Source organism: Phascolarctos cinereus, unplaced genomic scaffold, assembly GCF_003287225.1.
Source record: "Phascolarctos cinereus isolate Bilbo 61053 unplaced genomic scaffold, phaCin_HiC Scaffold_4;HRSCAF=312, whole genome shotgun sequence".
In the NCBI taxonomy this organism is placed as follows: Eukaryota; Metazoa; Chordata; class Mammalia; order Diprotodontia; family Phascolarctidae; genus Phascolarctos; species Phascolarctos cinereus.
Genome location: NW_027555847.1, coordinates 156,356,095 through 156,372,834, shown reverse-complemented (window position 1 = coordinate 156,372,834; position 16,740 = coordinate 156,356,095). Strand labels below are relative to the sequence as shown.

The window sequence follows — 16,740 nt, the reverse complement described above, 5'->3', positions numbered from 1 at the left end:
ATTCTGACCACAGCTCTACTCTTCCCCTCTCTTTTCCTCCCTCTTTAACCCGAATTTTGCTGCCCTAGTGGTGATGCAATCAAATTCCTAAGGACTAGGTGCAATCAGATTCCTCCGGATCAAAAGGTGGAGGTGGGGCGGCGGGGGCCAGGGGGAGGAAGGAAGGGGCTCAGCTTGGCAGGGTGAGAAACTTGTTTTTCCGGAAAAGGGGCTCCTCTCTAGCTGGGCAGCAGAGGGGCGACCGACCAAGCGGAAGGGAGAAAGGGGGCCACACCAGCAGCTGAGCACGCACTGGCTGCTGGCTGCCGCCTCCCGCTGCGCTGCAGCGTGTCCCGTCTTCCCCGCCCCCCCACCTCCAGGCCCCCTCAGCCACAGTTTCCCCCCTACTCCCCATTTCCCGCCCCTTCCCACTCCGCATTGCCCAGCCTAGCTAGCAGAGCAGCGCTTGCAGTTGCGGCTTGGGCGCAAAGCTTTGCAGCCCCTTTCTCCACGCTCCACCTTTCCCTCTCCCGGCTGCAGACGCGTCCCGCCAGCTGCGCGGTTCAGCCCCGGAGGGCGGGGATTTTGCTTCAGGCGGCAGCGACTGGGCTGGGGTTGTGGAGTCAAAGGGCGCAGGCTCCCTCCCGGGTGGACAGACGGACGGAGGAGGGGGTGGCCACTCAGCCCTAGGGACTACGCGAGGGCGTGGAGGAGGAGAAGGAGAAGGGCTGCTAGGAGAACAGAGCGGTCGCGAAGCCGGGGGCGGGGAAGGTACAACTGCGGAGGCCCGCAGAGCTCTAGCTCTGGAGTGAGAGGGCCCGGGGAGCCACGAGCCGCCCGATCCAGGAGGGAAGAAGGTGAGTCTGAGGAGTTGTACCAGCCAGTTTCCCGGGCGCCCTCTGTCCTTCCCTCCTGTCCTTTGCTCATCTCCACCACCCTCCCCCTTCCTTCCCCTTCCTTCCCCATCTTTCCTTCTCTTCCTTTCTCTTTCCTCTGCTGGAGTAACTTAGACCTTACAGAGAGCTCCACGCTCCTTTGGGGACCTCCCCTTCTAACTCCCCCTCCCCCTGCATTTCTGTCCTTTACAGGCGTTTTGTTGGTTTTCTGCTTTGTTTTATTTTCCGTTGAGTTACGGGATCCGTTCCTGGGTTTTGTGGGTGGGGGTAGCCTTTACTTCTACGTTAGAGAGGGCATCACTTTCATATCGCTGGAGAGAGGGTTGCTTGCTGTCCTGGTGCCCCCTCCTCCCCTGCCAGTCCTGTATCTCGCTTCCATTCTTCCCCCCGGGAGGGGTCTGACATTCTTTCCAAAGATTCGCTGCTCCAGTGGAGGTGGTTTCCCCCCGTCCATGTTCCTCATTAGCATTCCCGCGGTTTACAGATTCTTTTTTGTTCTTGGGTTCTGTCGTGAATGTTAATGTCAAAAAATAAAATACATCCCCATCCGGAAAATGAAGTTGTTCCTGCTCTAATGTGAACGTGTCTTTTGCCCAGCTGATATAGGAGCGTGGGAGGAGAATGAGTTCCTTACCTCTTCCTGTATCCCTTAGGTTTGCTCTCTTCGGTTTGTTTTCCTGTTTTATCACGGGGTAGGGGTTGATTTGGGGCAGGTGCAGTTGGGGGAGGGGGTGTCTGGTGGTGGTGGAGGGGAGATGCCTAGCATCTTGCTAGGTGCTGGTCCGCATCGGGGTCCAGTCTGCGTCCTAGGTCTCACTTAAACTAATTTCGTGAGACATGGAGTGTTTCTGAAAAGAGAGAGGAGACAGGATGCATTACGCTATCTGTAGGGCACCGTTGATGGTGTTGGGGTGAGGCAAAACTTTAGCGCTGCTGAAGTGGAAACCTTCCTTCTAATAGCACTTTTTTTTTCCAGGAATGCGTCTTAAAAGTACCAGTGTTATAACTGACTTAATAGCTAACTTTTGATAGAACCAAGGTTTTAAAAATCATTGTTTTTCATTACTTTTTTTTTAAACATTACTGATGGAATTGTCTCTGTGATATTGGGAAGCTGAAAACCCTTTTTCACAAGACTTTATACCTTTTTAAATTTGGGAACACAGAACTTTTTGTGGCTTTACTCTTGGAAAATTCCTCAGTTGTATGGGGGGGTCTTCCAGCTCTAAGTTAAAGTAAAAACCCAAGGAAAATTGAATATTCAGCAGCTTGTCATTTGAAGTTGTATTACTTAATTTAAGGATATTAGGTGGGTACAAATTTAGGCCTTTTTGGTGTGTGGTGCCTAGTGCTGGGCCTAGAGTGAGGAAGACTCATCTTTCTAGATTCAGATCTGGCCTCTGACACCACTAGCTGTGTGACCCTGGGTAAGTCACTTAACCTTGTTTGCCTCAGTTTCCATATCTGTAAAATGAGCTGGAGAAGAAAATGGCAAACTGCTCTAGTGTCTTTGCCAAGAAAACCCTAAATGGGGTCATGAAGAGCCAGACATGATTGAATAACAAGAAGTTTCTGAATTTTTTCAGAACGGCTGTCACTGTTGATGTACCCTTGTTATGACTGTCCTTTTAATTCCTTCACAGAATCCCTCTTGATGCTCCTCTCCCTGGTCTTAGAGTGACTTTTATATAAGGAAATTCCTTATGAGAGGAGAACAGTTTATTTCTAGACCATAACTCTTAATTTGTTAAAGGGACAAATTGAATGATGGGGTATCGTGGTTAAGAAGTAGAAAATGGAGTTTTAAAACAATTTTGAATTTCTGCCAACAGTATCAGGTCCTTATTAGGCTGACTACATGTTACTGAATCAAAGAGATTGTTTAGAGGCCAAAAAAAAAGTAGTGGGGGAGGATTGCCACTCTAATATTTTAAAGGACGCAGAGGTTTAAGTTTTGTAAAGCAAATGCTTTATTTACATTCTCATTTGATTCCTTGGTTTCCTTATCTGTAAGATTGGGATAAAAATAGCAGTACCCCCTTGAGCCTTAATGGAGGATAAAATGAGATGTGCTTTGAAAAAGCCTTAAAGCATGATATAAGTGTTAAATGCTATAATTTTTATTATTTGTTTCATTCTCATCTTATTTGCAATATGGAATTCAGATAGAAGTGATCCTAGAACAGGTTACTGTTCTACAGGCTCCTTTTTGTTTGTTTAACATTTGTGTGATTTCAGAGGTGTGGATATAATGATTGCTTTTGTAACTGAATAAAACTGTTGGCATATAAGTTCATCTTTGTAGGTTTACTGAAAGTAACGTTTCGGCAACGGTAGTAGCAGACAGGATGATAGGGATGAAATATGCTTCATCTTGTACACATATGGTTTTGACTTTTTTCCATTGAGCCTCTATAATTTGGGATCTTTTCATTCCACATAATTTTTTAAATTGTATTTTAAAAATTCCAAATTTAAACTCCAAATAAAGTGGGCATTTCTACATACATAGTATAACAGAAGAAAAGGAATATCTATATATGAAACTATATCTCTTCTTTTCTTCAAAAACACAATAAGTTCAATATATGACTTTCAGAGCTATCTTATGTGTCTGATTCTTCCTGGTCTTCTGTTCTGTGCATTCAAAAGTGGATGTTTCAATCCCCTCCCCTTCCTTCTCTCCCCCCTCCCTTCTTCCTTTCCCTACTGTTCCTTCCACTCTCTGGAACAGAAAAAAGAAAAAGAAAAAGCCCTTGTAGAAAATATGACTAGTAAATAGTGTCCCTGTATGTTGGCCCTGTCTGAAAATGTATGTCCCTGCATCTTGGGTCCATCATGTTTCAGTTAGATGGTGTGTAGCATGCTTCATCATCAGTCTTTCCTTCTAATAATCTGGAGGTAATGAATATTCGTTATGGTAATATCTATTAAAAATGTTTTTAGATTTTTTTGTAGTTAACTGTTATGCTCGGTTGATTGTGGACATTTCTGTGATGACGCTCTGGTTCTTATACAGTTTATTTGTTGAGTTCTCAAGGATCTTTTGAGGTTTATCTTTACAGCATGGGGTTTTATCATTTGTCGGTTTGTAAAGGAGTGTATGTTATTTTTATTTGTCTCATTCTTTGACAGAGTTCAGATAAAAATGGTTCTGGGACAGGTTGTTATCCTGCCAATATTCTTTTGTAGTTAGTGGTCTGCAGACTATTGCACAGATAGATAAAATAATGGCTTATTATAATTGAATGGAATTATTGGGACATTAGCTCACCTTCTGAAAGCTCATTGAAAGCATCTTGGGGACAAATCTGGGAGTAGACAATATGACAAGAATGATACATACCTCTAAGATGCTATTTTTATGAAATTTTGATTTCTTCTGCCAAGTCTCTATGTTTTGAAAAGTTTTTGTTCTATATAGCTTGGAGATTGTAATGGTTATTTATTTATTTATTATTTTGTTTTGTTTCTTTGGCTAGGCAATGGATTAAATGACTTGCCCAGGGACACACAGCTAGTAAGTGTCAAGTGTCTGAGGCCACATTTGAACTCAGGTCCTCCTGACTCCAGGACCAGTGTTCTATCCACATGATGTTTATTTATTAATTATTGCTATCTATTAATATTCTTGAATGTTTATAGTTGCGCATTATGCCTAGATGACTGCTGGCAACAGTTCTGTTTATAACAGTGGTCTGGTTCCAATACAGGTTATTTGTTGAATTTTCAGGGTTATTTTTTTTAATTTTAATTTTTTTAATTTTTAGGCATTTGGGGTTAAGTGACTTGCCCAGGGTCACACAGCTAGTAAGTATCAAGTGTTTGGTCTGAGGTTGGATTTGAATTCAGGTCCTCCTGACTTCAGGGCTGGTGCTCTATCCACTGCGCCACCTAGCTGCCCCTCAAGGTTATTTTTGAGGTCTGTATTTGTAATATGCGGTGTTGCGGTGGATAGAGCCCTGGACCTAGAGTGAGGAGGACTCATCTTCCTAAGTTCAAATCTGGCTTCAGACACTTACTAGCTGTGTAACCCTGGGCAAGTCACTTAACCTTGTTTGCCTCAGTTTCCTCATCTGTAAAATGAGCTGGAGAAGGAAATGGCAGATCTTCCAGTATCTTTGCCAAGAAAACTCCCAATAGGGTCACAAAGAGTCAGATGCTACTGAAAAGGACTCAACAGCAAAGTTTATGAAAAGAAAGCCAGCTCCCGATGCAGGGTGGTAGCCACCAAGTCACATGTTGCTAGGTGTGGGTAGTGGCTATGGAGTGCTGCTGTGGCGGTGACAGGGTTGGCAGTCACTCTTGCTCATCCTAACTGACTTTGGTTGGGCCAGGGTACTCCTTACTCTTGACTTCCTTAACCCAATTCCCTTCAGGAATAGCTTTCCCCTCAAACCAACTCCAAGAAGATGTCTTTGGTCCAGGCTCGGTGCCAGTCTAGCCTATCTGAGGGACCCAGTTTAAATATTCTTTCTGCCTTAGGAAGTTGTAAAAAATGAATCACAACTCTACAATTCTGAGTCCCTAGCCAGAAATAGTTCTCTAGCAAAAGAGGGCAGTTTTAATGCACTCCTTCCTCCCAGGAAGCTCTCTCCCAACTGTATATTTGAATGACTTACTTAGATTAGCAAAATGAGTGCAGTTATCCCTTCCACATTCCGGTCTGCATAAGAAATTAATTGGGAATTTTTTCGGAGTTTTCTGGGAACCGCAGATGACACATGAAGGCTAGCAGACTACAGAAAAAGTTTAGAAACTCAGAAATGCGTAAAATATATGTATAGTATTAATATCAATATTTTATCTTTTAATACCATAAATATACACAATTTCTTCTTCTCTGACATGAAGGGAGGACCAAAAAATTTTATGAGGATTTTCTAGGTCACAGTAAAATCCCCTCCCCTCACGATTTGGAAGTGATAACGGCAATTTACAGGACTTGTTACAGTTTCGGATTTAAAAGATAAAGTTAACTGTCTAAACAAACTTTTTAAGAAATGTACTTTCCTGTGCTGAAGCACTAAGGGGAAGACGGGGAAAGCAGCTGCTGTAGTGTGGAGAGGTTTTCAGTGATAGTTATCTGTCCCTGCATTCTTCAGTCACATCACCTGGATCATGGAGTACTGGCAACTCCTTTCCCCAACCCCCAAAGTTGCTTAAAAAAAATTTCCCACTTAATAATATTTTATTTTTTCCAATTACATGTAAAGATAGTTTTCAACACTCACTTTTATAAGATTTTGAGTTCCAAACTTTTTTCTCCTTCCCTACCTTTCCTCACCAAGACAGCAAGCAATCTGATATAGACTATACATGTACAATCATATTAAACGTATTTCCACATTAGTCATGTTGTAAAAGAAGAATCAGAACAAAAGGGAAAAACCACAAGAAAGAAAAAACAAAAAAACGAGAAAATAGTATGCTTTAATCTGCAAATTCTTTCTCTGGATGTGGATACCCATAGTAGCTTACTGGCTCCTGTGTGCAACCCTCTTCCCTCTTAAATTCTCTCCATCTTTTCTTCTTAGGATTCCTTAGAACCGTGGTGGGTTAGCTTGTCAGTTAGAGCAGAGCCTTACCAATCCCAGAGTCTGCAAACTCTCTAGGGGTCAAAGAGGGGATCATTGGGACATCCTTATCTCCTTGGATACTCTCTATGTAGTGTTACAGAGGGGTTCGTGAATGCTAAATTTTTGCAGCCCTCTGTATTGTGTTGCCCTTTTAGCCATTTGCATAATGTGCATTGGTCAGGAAGTCTGGATTCCTTAAGATTAACCTGTCTGTAATATCTGTTGTTACTAACTCAATCCTGAATTGCCGTTATGTAATCCTTCTGTTTTATTTAAAAAATCTGCATGACAACTTATTGAAAGTTTCTTTCACATATTATTGGATGAGTTTATGTGGATGTCATACATGGAGGGCCTTTTGGTTAATGATAATATAATATTATCCTTAGGCAAATCCTGTGAGGTACAGGTATCGTCCCCATTTTACAGATGAGAAACAGGCCTTGAGAGGTTAAATAGAATGTAAGCTGCTAGAGCACAAAGATTTTTGTATTTTTGTCTTTGTATCGCTGGTCTGCAGCAAACTTCTTCAATGTGTGGTAGAAGCTTAATAAACCCTTGTTGAATTGAATTGACTTGCCCTTGGTTAAGTGTCGGGGGGGGGGGGGGGGTAGGATTTGAGCCAAAGTTTTAATGCTTCCAAGAACACCAGCTCTCCAGTTTATCACACCACCTGTCTAATACTGGAAACAGCAATTAAAAATGTCATCTGTTGTTGTCTCTAATTTCACTTTCATGTCGGATTTTATATGTATAGTTAGCATTTATATAGTGTCATAATGTTAATTCTTTTGATCCTCCCAGCAGTGGGGTGAAGTAGGTGGTATTGTATCTTCATTTTATAGTTGAGACAGAGACAGAAAGCATTTAAGTGACTTGTTCACATAACTCAGGTTACTCCATTAGTAAGTGTTTGAGGTAAGATTCAGGTCTTTCTGATTCCAGATCCCAGAATCTACTGTTGAATTTCCTTGGAGTGCCTGCTTCTTTCATTGACATCACAACCCCTCCCTAATTGACTTGACAGTTTTGCAATCTGTGTTAGAAGGCTTTACACCTTTTTTTCTTTTTTAATAGTATTTTATTTTTGCCAGTTACAAGACCATTTTTAACATTCATTTTTTAAATAAATTTTGAGTTCCAAATTTTTTCCCTCCCTTTCCTCCCTTCCTCCTTTTTTTCCTCCCGCATCCCTAAGAAGGTAAGCAGTTTCATGTAGGTTATGTATGTGCAATCACATAAAGCATATTTCCACATTAGTCATGTTGTGCAAGAAAAAACAGAACAAAAGGAAAAAACCACACACACACACACACACACACACACGAAAGTGAAAATAGCATGCTTCAATCTGCATTCAGACTTTTATCAGTTCTTTCTTTGGAGGTAGTGTTTCTTAAACTGTGCTTCATGGAACCCTGAAACACCCCATGTCATTCATTTCCTGTGTAAGGTCTCTCCTGATCTCCCCACACCACCCCCAGTTATCAGTGTTGTGCCTTTCTACCTCTTAAATTAATTTCTTATTTATTTACCTTTCTATATGTCATCTAGCCCCAGCAGAACATAAGCAGTTTGAGGACAGGGATTAATTTTTCTTTTGTTTTTGTCTCCTTTAGGGTCCTAATAATGTTTATTGAATTGAATGAAGAAAGGAGGCATTTTGAACTGGTATTCTTTTCACTGGTATTGTTTTCCCCTTATTTTATAGGGTATAGGGATTAGAAGGGAGTATTGAGATCAGGGCAATAGTCAGAAAGATCTGCCTTATTTTTTCTGGCAGTCCAAAAAAGTTTTCTTCCTGCTCATAATCCTTGGTGAACCCTGCTTCCTGATTATTTCCTCAAATTCTCCTGGTGGTGGTTTTTCCTCAGGTAGGTGTTTATGTACTTTTAGAAGAAAAAAACATCAAAATCTCCTTTTTCAAACATTGTTTTTCTTCATAAAGGACAATCTTATTAGAGTATTCCATTTTAGTCATTATATAAGGATATTGAAACAAGCAAAACACATTTAAAAATGGTGTTAGTACTTTTTTTTTTCAAAGAGCAATTTAGAACTTATCTAAATATGCCATCAAATGGTTTTTGTTTTGTTTTGGGTCATAAAGAGGCTTTACTTTCTGTGATGGTTTTTAGTAGGAAATATGCAGCTTTGTTTTTAACAGTGTTCATGTTAATGGTGTGGTGGCTTTGATTTAGAGAGAAAGGAAGTCTGGATTGGACTGTCTTCTGATATTTAAGAGCTGTGTGACTTGGGGAGTCACTTAACTTCTCTGTTTTTGTTTCTGAATGGGGTTAAAGTTTATTGGTACCCTTCTTCAGAGGGTTGTTATATAAATCAGAATGATGTCATCAGACCATCCATCGATATATAGTTGAAAGGGACTTCAGAGTCCCTCTAGTACAGGGGTTCTTATCCTTTTTATGTGTAGGCAATCTGGCAAAGCCTCTAGTCCTCTTCTCAGAGTAATCTTTTTAAATACGTAAAATAAAATACCTAAGATTACAGAGCAAACCAATTGTAATGAAATACAACTATCAAAATACTTTTTTTTTTTAAAGACAAGTGGGGTTATGTCACTTGCCCAGGGTCACACAGCTAGTAAGTATCAAGTGTTTGGTCTGAGGCCAGATTTGAACTCATGTCCTCCTGACTTCAGGGCCAGTGCTCTATCCACTGATCCACCTAGCTGCCTGTCAAAATACTTTTTAAAAAACACCAAGTTCATGGACCATGGGTTAAGAACGTCTGCTCTCGTACACCCTTCTCCCGAAGTTTTATAGATGAGGAAATTGAGGTCCAGAGAGATTGTGCCTTCCTCAAGATTATGCAGGTAGTAAGCATCAAAGGCAGGTTTTGAACCCAGCTCTTCTGATTCCTATATCATGCTGCCTCATGTAATTTAAGCTTGTAAGACCATATAAATGTCAGCAATGCCTTGGTGACTTCCTAAATGGGACAGAATTATGATGCAATAATGATTTGTTGGAATAGAAAACTTTTAAAAGCTAGATATCTCTCAGTATCATTGGAATTCTTGAACCTTGGCCTGAAATTGATTACTCTTGTCATTTTAAATCTGGACCACTGACAGTTAACTTGATATTAGCTTGCATGCTTTAGTCAGGAGGGATCTATTAAAGCTCTACTATCTTTTACTGACTAACTTCCATTCCATCTTGGTTGTCTGAAGCCTCACAGGCTTTTTGAATGTTAAATTACCACTGGGCGAAAAACTCAGAATGATCATTTGGAGTCAATATTAAATTTGCTCAGTTGAAAGGTTATTTTAAATAAGAATTCATTTTAGCATCACTGTACATCTTTTAAAATCTTTGCCTCCTCACTACCTGGTATTTTTTATGTAGTCAGTGCGCAGTAAGTGTTTTTGATATAGAGGAGAAATGGGGACTTCTTTCAGGAGCTTTCCTGCTTCATTCCTCCAGCTTAGAGAATTTGTCTGGAGCACTTCGTCTTGATTTTCCTTGGCTCTTATCATGCTTTGTGTACTTACTGAACCATGTAGCTTAAGAAGTGGTGAATGGGATCCAGTTTGGAAACGGAGCATCCCTGCTGATCAAGTGGGATGAGCTTGAGAGTACCCCTGCACTTCAACCTGGGTGAGCTAGGGAGACCATCATCACCGTCATCATCATCATTGTCATCATCATTAATAATAATAATAATTATAAATTTCACAAAAATTAAAAATCTTTACAAATCTGAAAGCAACAACCCCTCCCCCTTTTAGTAACAAGTGCTCAAATAGGTTTCCATTTCATTAGAAAAATTAAGGAGATGGTCATTTGGGCCACAGGAAGTAGATTGCCACATCTCTCCCAGGAACAGTGGTTGAGCTTATTTGATCATGGTTCCAGAACTGAAGAGAGGGGAGTTGGGGCAGAAGATAGCTAAGTAGTAGTGAGTAAAATATATGGCTAGGATCTTCTTGAAATAGTGAGCCGGAAGAGGCACACATTAATGAGAAGGGTAGTGGTGGTGCCGGTCTGCTGCCACTGTGGCCGCCACTGATGCCTCTGCCACTGCTGCCTTTGCTGCTGGTGCTTAGGGCCGAAGTTCTAGAGATAAAATGATTAAAACATGCTGGCGTGCGCTCTTGTCTGGCCAGCATGGCTGTTGGAAAGAATGAGAACGTGGCTAGGGAGTGGCAGTGAGATATCATTTCCCTGTCTTTTACCGCTGCGGTGCATTTGGGAGGAAGCTTTGAATTCTCCAAATCTTTGGGCCTTTGTAGAAAGCCCAATTTTCTTTGAATAAATTTTGAAGAAAAGAAGTCACATTCTTCCCTTTGAGTTCTTCCAGTTGGACCTTGTTTTCTCTGAATAAGACATTTGACATTTTGTTTGTGTTTGAGGTGGGAGAAGGGAGATTAGTTTACAAGTAAGTGACCTGTAACATTAAATATAACACTAGGCTAGATCCCAGCAATTTCAATTAAACACACCTTTATTGAGCTTATTTATATATAATAAGGTCATGAGTTATGTTCTTTTTCTTCCTGGTATGGAGGTAAACTCTGGGTCCTTCTCTTTGGCTGTTCCAGATAAGTCAAGCTCTCTGGCAGGTCCTTTAACCCTGGTAAGCCTTCAAGCACTGGACTAGGATCAAGATATATAGGTATTTCCTGCTAGGTCTATATCCTAAGGACAGCCAAAAAAGGGGAAAAGGACCTATTTGTACAAACATATTCATAGCAGCTCTTTTTGTGGTGGCTAAAAATTGGAAATCGAAGGGATGCCCATCAGTTAGGAAATGGCTAAATAAGCTGTGGTTTATGATTGTAATAAAATATTGTGTTGTAAGAAATGACAAGCAGGATGATTTTAGAAAAACCTGGAAAGACTTACATGAATTGATGCATAGTGAAGTGAGCCGAACCAGGAGAAGGTTGTACACAGTAACAGCAGTATTGTTCTATGAAGAATTGTGACTGACTTAGCTATTCTTAGCAATACAGTGACCCAAAACAATCTCAAAGGACTAATGATGCATACTGTCTACTTCCAGGGAGAGAACTGATATTGTGTGAATACAGACTGAAGCATGCTATTTTCATTTTTCTTTGTTTCTTTTTTTCATTTTTTTTCCTTTTATTTTAATCTTTTTGTACAAAATGACGAATGTGGAAATGTTTTATATAATTACACATGTACAACCTATATCTGATTGCTTACCATCTGGGGGTGGGGTAGGGAAGAGAGAGAGATAGAATAGAGAACTCAAAATTTTAAGTAAAAAAATTTTAAAAAAAAAGATGTATAGATATTATCCCAGGACCCAGCTAGCTAAATTTGGAGAGGCTCCTCACCAGAAGTCTGACCATTAGGGGATAAATTTTTGCAGTCATACCAAATCAAGAAAGGTCTTTACTGAGGTGTAGAGAAAGTACCCATACCAATAAAAACCATGAGTCCTTGAAGTATTGGAGAATATATTTATGTGCAGGGCACTGTGCCAGAGAGATATAAAACAGCCCATGAATAAGAGGAGTTATACAAATCCTCATGGAGTAGACCATTTAAATTCAATAGTTTATAAATGTTTGGGATAGGGCACATTTAAATCCTTTTTAAAAAGTTGACATCCATTTCTCTTTGACTGATGTAACTTTTGTCACTCTCTTTTTAAATAGCCAGGGTTTTGTTGCTGTCAGAAATGAGCCGGTTTTTGTTGGGAGGTAATTCATTCTCTGATGGCTTTGAAAAGTTGCCTAACATTTTAGTTTTCTTTATTCCCACAGCTCTCTGGTGAGGCAGGATTATTTCTGCAATGGTCTGTTGTCAAATGAGGGTGATCATAATCTTGGAACTGTTTGCCCGAGTGTGTGTGGTTTTTTAAAATCTGTGATATGAAATAGGCAAAAGTGATATAAATTGAAATTTGTGATAAATGATAAATAAAAAGCAAAATAGAGATTAAACAGATTTCCCAAATAACCACCTAGAAGCAACTGAGCACAGTATAATCCCATAATCAAAACATAAGCAAGTGTTTATTAAATGCCTGCCATGTGTCAGGCACTATGCTAGAGATACAAAGATTAAAACGTGAAACAAGCCAACACCCCCCCCCCACCCCCCCGGTTGGATGTGACCAATATAGGAATTTGCTTTGCTTGACTGCTTAATTGTTATGAGTCCTATTTTTCTTTTTGGTATGTGTGTGAAAATGAGAGGGAGGAAAAAAGCTTAATAATTGAAAAAAATTGAGAAATATGAGTAATGTAAAAAAAATAAGTAAAAGTTGGGAAAAAACCTGCCCTAAACATGGTGCCATAAGGAGCTACAACAATGAATGAATAAGATGGAGGTATATGCCCTTATTGAGTGGACCATTCTCTTCCTTTTTGTGAGCCATTAATATCCTTTATTTCCTTCTTTCTGCAAATGCTTAGAGACTTAGTTGCCTAACAAGAGAACTCCCAGGCTTGACATAAAAGGGAAACACCCTTAGGGTGGAGGTGCCTTCAAACATAAGTGATGAGGGCTTTAGGTTGGTGCTGAAAGGTCAGTCAGTATTGAGGGAAAGAACAGTCTTTGTATCCCTAGCACCATGCCTGGCAGAGAGCAGGCACTTAATAAATGTTTATTGATTTGAAATAGTGTAGTGACTTATAAAGATATTTTGGATAAGACAGTGTATTTAAACTCTTTCAAAAAGTTACATTCTAATGACCGTACTAGAATAAGGATTCACTAATAGACAAAAACTGGGAAGTGATGCTGCAGAAACTTGGCTTAGAGTAGCCCAACATTTCATACCATATACTACAAATAGGGTGCTATATATAATGAATACATGACTTAAATATAAAAAGGCCATATCATAAACAAATGAAAAAAGAAAAGAGACACCTTTCACAGCTATGAATGGGGAAGTGTTTTTTGATCAGATAGAGATGGTTACAGGATATAAAACAAGATTAACGGTTGCATACATTTGAAAAGTTTCTGCACAAACAAATTAATGTAGTGATAAAACAGTTAATGGGGGAAATCTCTGTAATTTTTTCTGATAGGATCTGATATTCAAGATATGTAGGAAATTGATAAAAATATGTAAGAATAAGAGACATTCCCTAATATATAAATGGTCAAATGATATGAACAGGAAGTTCTCCAGGAAATTAAGCTATCAGCAACATGAAAAATGTTTCAAATTACTAGTGAATTTGAAATAAATTTAAAATGTAGAAATACAAATTAAGGTAACTCTAAAGTTCCATCTCTCGCCATCTAATTGGCAAAAATTACAGAATAGGAAAATTACAATTGTTAGAGGAGTAGTAGAAGAACAAGCATACTAACATGCTATTGGAGAAGTTGTAAATCAGTCCAACCATCCTGGACTAGTACCCCCAGCCATCTGGAAGTGTACTTCCCAAATTGCTAAACTGTGTATATACCCTTTGATCCAGTGATATAAGTACTAAGCACATATCCCAAAGTAGTCAAGGAGAGATAAAAAGGACCCATGTGTACAAAAATAATTAATGTCACTTTGCAAAGACGTGCAAAGAACTAGAAACAAAGTGCATATTCATCAATAGCAGAATGGCTAAGTATGGTATATAATGATAGTGGAATGTTATTGCACCATAAGAAATGAGGAAAAGGATAGATTAAGAAAAATTTGGGTTCGAAGATTCCTGTGAAATAATGTGAAGTGAGAGGAATCAGGAAAATAATTTGTACAGCGACTCCAATAGTATAAAGGAAAGCAACTTTGAAAGACTGGTCAATGAAGTGACTCATCATGACTCCAGAAGACTGGTGATGAATCATGTTTCCCACCTCTTGGCAAAGAGATAATGAGCTAGAGATGCAGAATGAGACACTTTCAGCCATGACCAATGTGTGAATGTACATATTTGTCACAAGGGAAAGAGTTTTATTTTTTAGGAAAGGCAGGGGGGCATGAGTAGGTAATGATAATGAGGCAAAAGAAGAAAAGGACATTAATGAAACAGTAAAAAACAGAAGAGAGCAAAAGAAAATTCAAAAACGGACACAATCAGGAAAGTTTTATTACTGTTATGTTAAATTTAGTATATTCTTTAAAAGCTACGAAGTAGGAATTCACAATTCATACACCGTGCTCTTTATCTTTTCATATTTGTTGATGTTTAAGTTTATTTTTTAGAAAAGCAGATGGGGTTTTGTAACTCTGAGAAAGGAATCTTTTCATAGTTAAGTGTTCTTATTTTTTTTAATTCCAAAGGCTCTTCATCTACTTCCGTATTGTTGTCAACAGTCCATTATCACTAGCAGTTAAATAGTGTTATTAATATAGTTTAGCAATATAGACCTAAAAAGCCCTGCATTGTTAGAATTCACTTTCTGATGTTCTTTTTTAAAAATTCCCTATACAATTTATAACTCAACGAAAGAACTTTTTAAAACAATTATTTAATAATTTTAACATTCATGTAAAAAACTTTGAGTTCTGAATTTTCTCCTTCCCTCCTGCCCCTTCCCCACCCATTTAGAAGGCAAGCAATATATCAGTTATACATATGAAATCATGCAAAATACATTTCCATATTAGCTATGTTTGTTTTTTTTTTAAAGCAAGAAAAACAAAATGAGAAAATATACTTTAATCTGCTTTTGGAGTTCTCCAGTTCTGTCTCTTGAGGAAGCTAGCATTTTCATCATGAGTCCTTCAGAATTGTCTTGTATTATGTTATTGATCAGATTAGCTAAGTCTTTCACATTGATCATTGTTAAAGTATTGCTGCTCCTGTTTACGATGTTTTGGTTCTGCTTACTTGTCTTTGCATGAGTTCATGTAAATCTTCCCAGATTTTTCTGAAACCTTTCTGCTTGTCATTTCTTATAGCACAATAGTATTCCATTACAATCATACCACAACTTGTTCAGCCATTCCCCAATTGATGGTCATCCCCTCCATTTCCAGGTCTTTGCCACCACAAAAAGAGCTGCTATAAATATTTTTTGTACATATAGGTCCTTTTCCTTTTTCTTTAATCTAACAAGAGAGCTTTAAACCAGAACACTCAAGTACTTTCATTTCAAGGAAGCTGTGAGCCACAGTAACTCGGTTTCTATTGGTGCTTCCCTTGACTAATGCCTAGGATGTTAGATGTTAGTGGCCTGTTCAAATAGAAGAAACAAAATGTATTCTCAAACCCCAAATAAATGATTTTTGCATTCCCTTGCTTGTGAGAAAATGGATAGCATTTTCAAACTAAAAAAAAGGAAGGGGAGAATTATCTAAATATTTGATAGCTGAGAAGTGTGGTTTTGGGTTCACTGCCAAGAGTTTTCATGAATTTTGGACATTTCCTATCAGTTTCTCACCTCCATTTCTTAAGCTCAGCCCCTGAACTAAAGTTACAAGGCAAAGTTAATTGTAACCCACAGTTTCTAATACTTCTTCCTTCCTTCTGTTTGAATCCTCTTTTCTGGCCAACTGTTTCTACTTACGGAATGGATTCCAGATCTTGAAAGATATATCTATGTAAACATTTATACTTTCACCTTTAATTGTACCGTGGCTGCTGAGTGTGATATATACGCACATTGCTCATTGTGGGACTTTATAAATGTTGAATGGATTTTACTGCTTTATTTGACATCTATGAAGAGATGCATTCCTGCCCCCCAACCCCCAATGGGGTTCTTTGTGCCATGAAGGCAGCTGTAGCATAATGGATGGGCATTGCATTTGGAATTGGACAGACTTGGGTTCAAATCCAGCCTCTGACAATTAGCAGCTGTATGACCTTGATCTGGATCATTCCAATCAAGGGGAGGGCAAGGATTGCTAAGGAGACGACCAGAATGCTTTACTGGTATCCTTGTGATGTTAGGAGCAGGAGAAGAAGGAGTCCAGCACATTGGGCAGACTCTATAGTGAAATGATGGAAAGACTTAAACAAGAGTTGCACAAAATAGGCAAGGTATAATTGGCTTGTGATTTGCATGATTGGAGGGAACATGTGGATGGATGAGCTCAATTTGAGTAGCCCTGGGCAAGTCACTTAACCTTTTTGTGCTTCAGATAACTAATTCCCTAGGATTTAACTATTAAGCTATCTGGAGGAAGTTCCCAGCTGGGAGTCCCTAGTGTAATCAGAGATGCTTTTTTCATCTGTGCCAAAAGGAACAAGTCTCTCCTGCTTATGGTATATTCATTCAATAAGCAGTGTGTTTTTTATAAGTAAGTATTTTTTTCCTCAAAATTAGGTAGGGAATTTTAAGAATTCCAAGAATGTTCAAGGAGGAAAAATAGGTGAA

General features: G+C 39.2%; 1 protein-coding gene across 1 annotated transcript in view; it reads left to right on the top strand.

Annotated features, from left to right (window-relative positions):
• The first annotated feature begins 248 nt into the window (after window positions 1-248).
• The window catches only part of GOLM1 (golgi membrane protein 1), a 99,473-nt gene continuing 82,981 nt past the window's right edge, over window positions 249-16,740 (top strand). The window contains exon 1 of the mRNA XM_020966952.2: window positions 249-836. The gene's annotated coding sequence lies outside the window, so the exon portion shown is untranslated. The remainder of the gene's footprint in view (window positions 837-16,740) is intronic.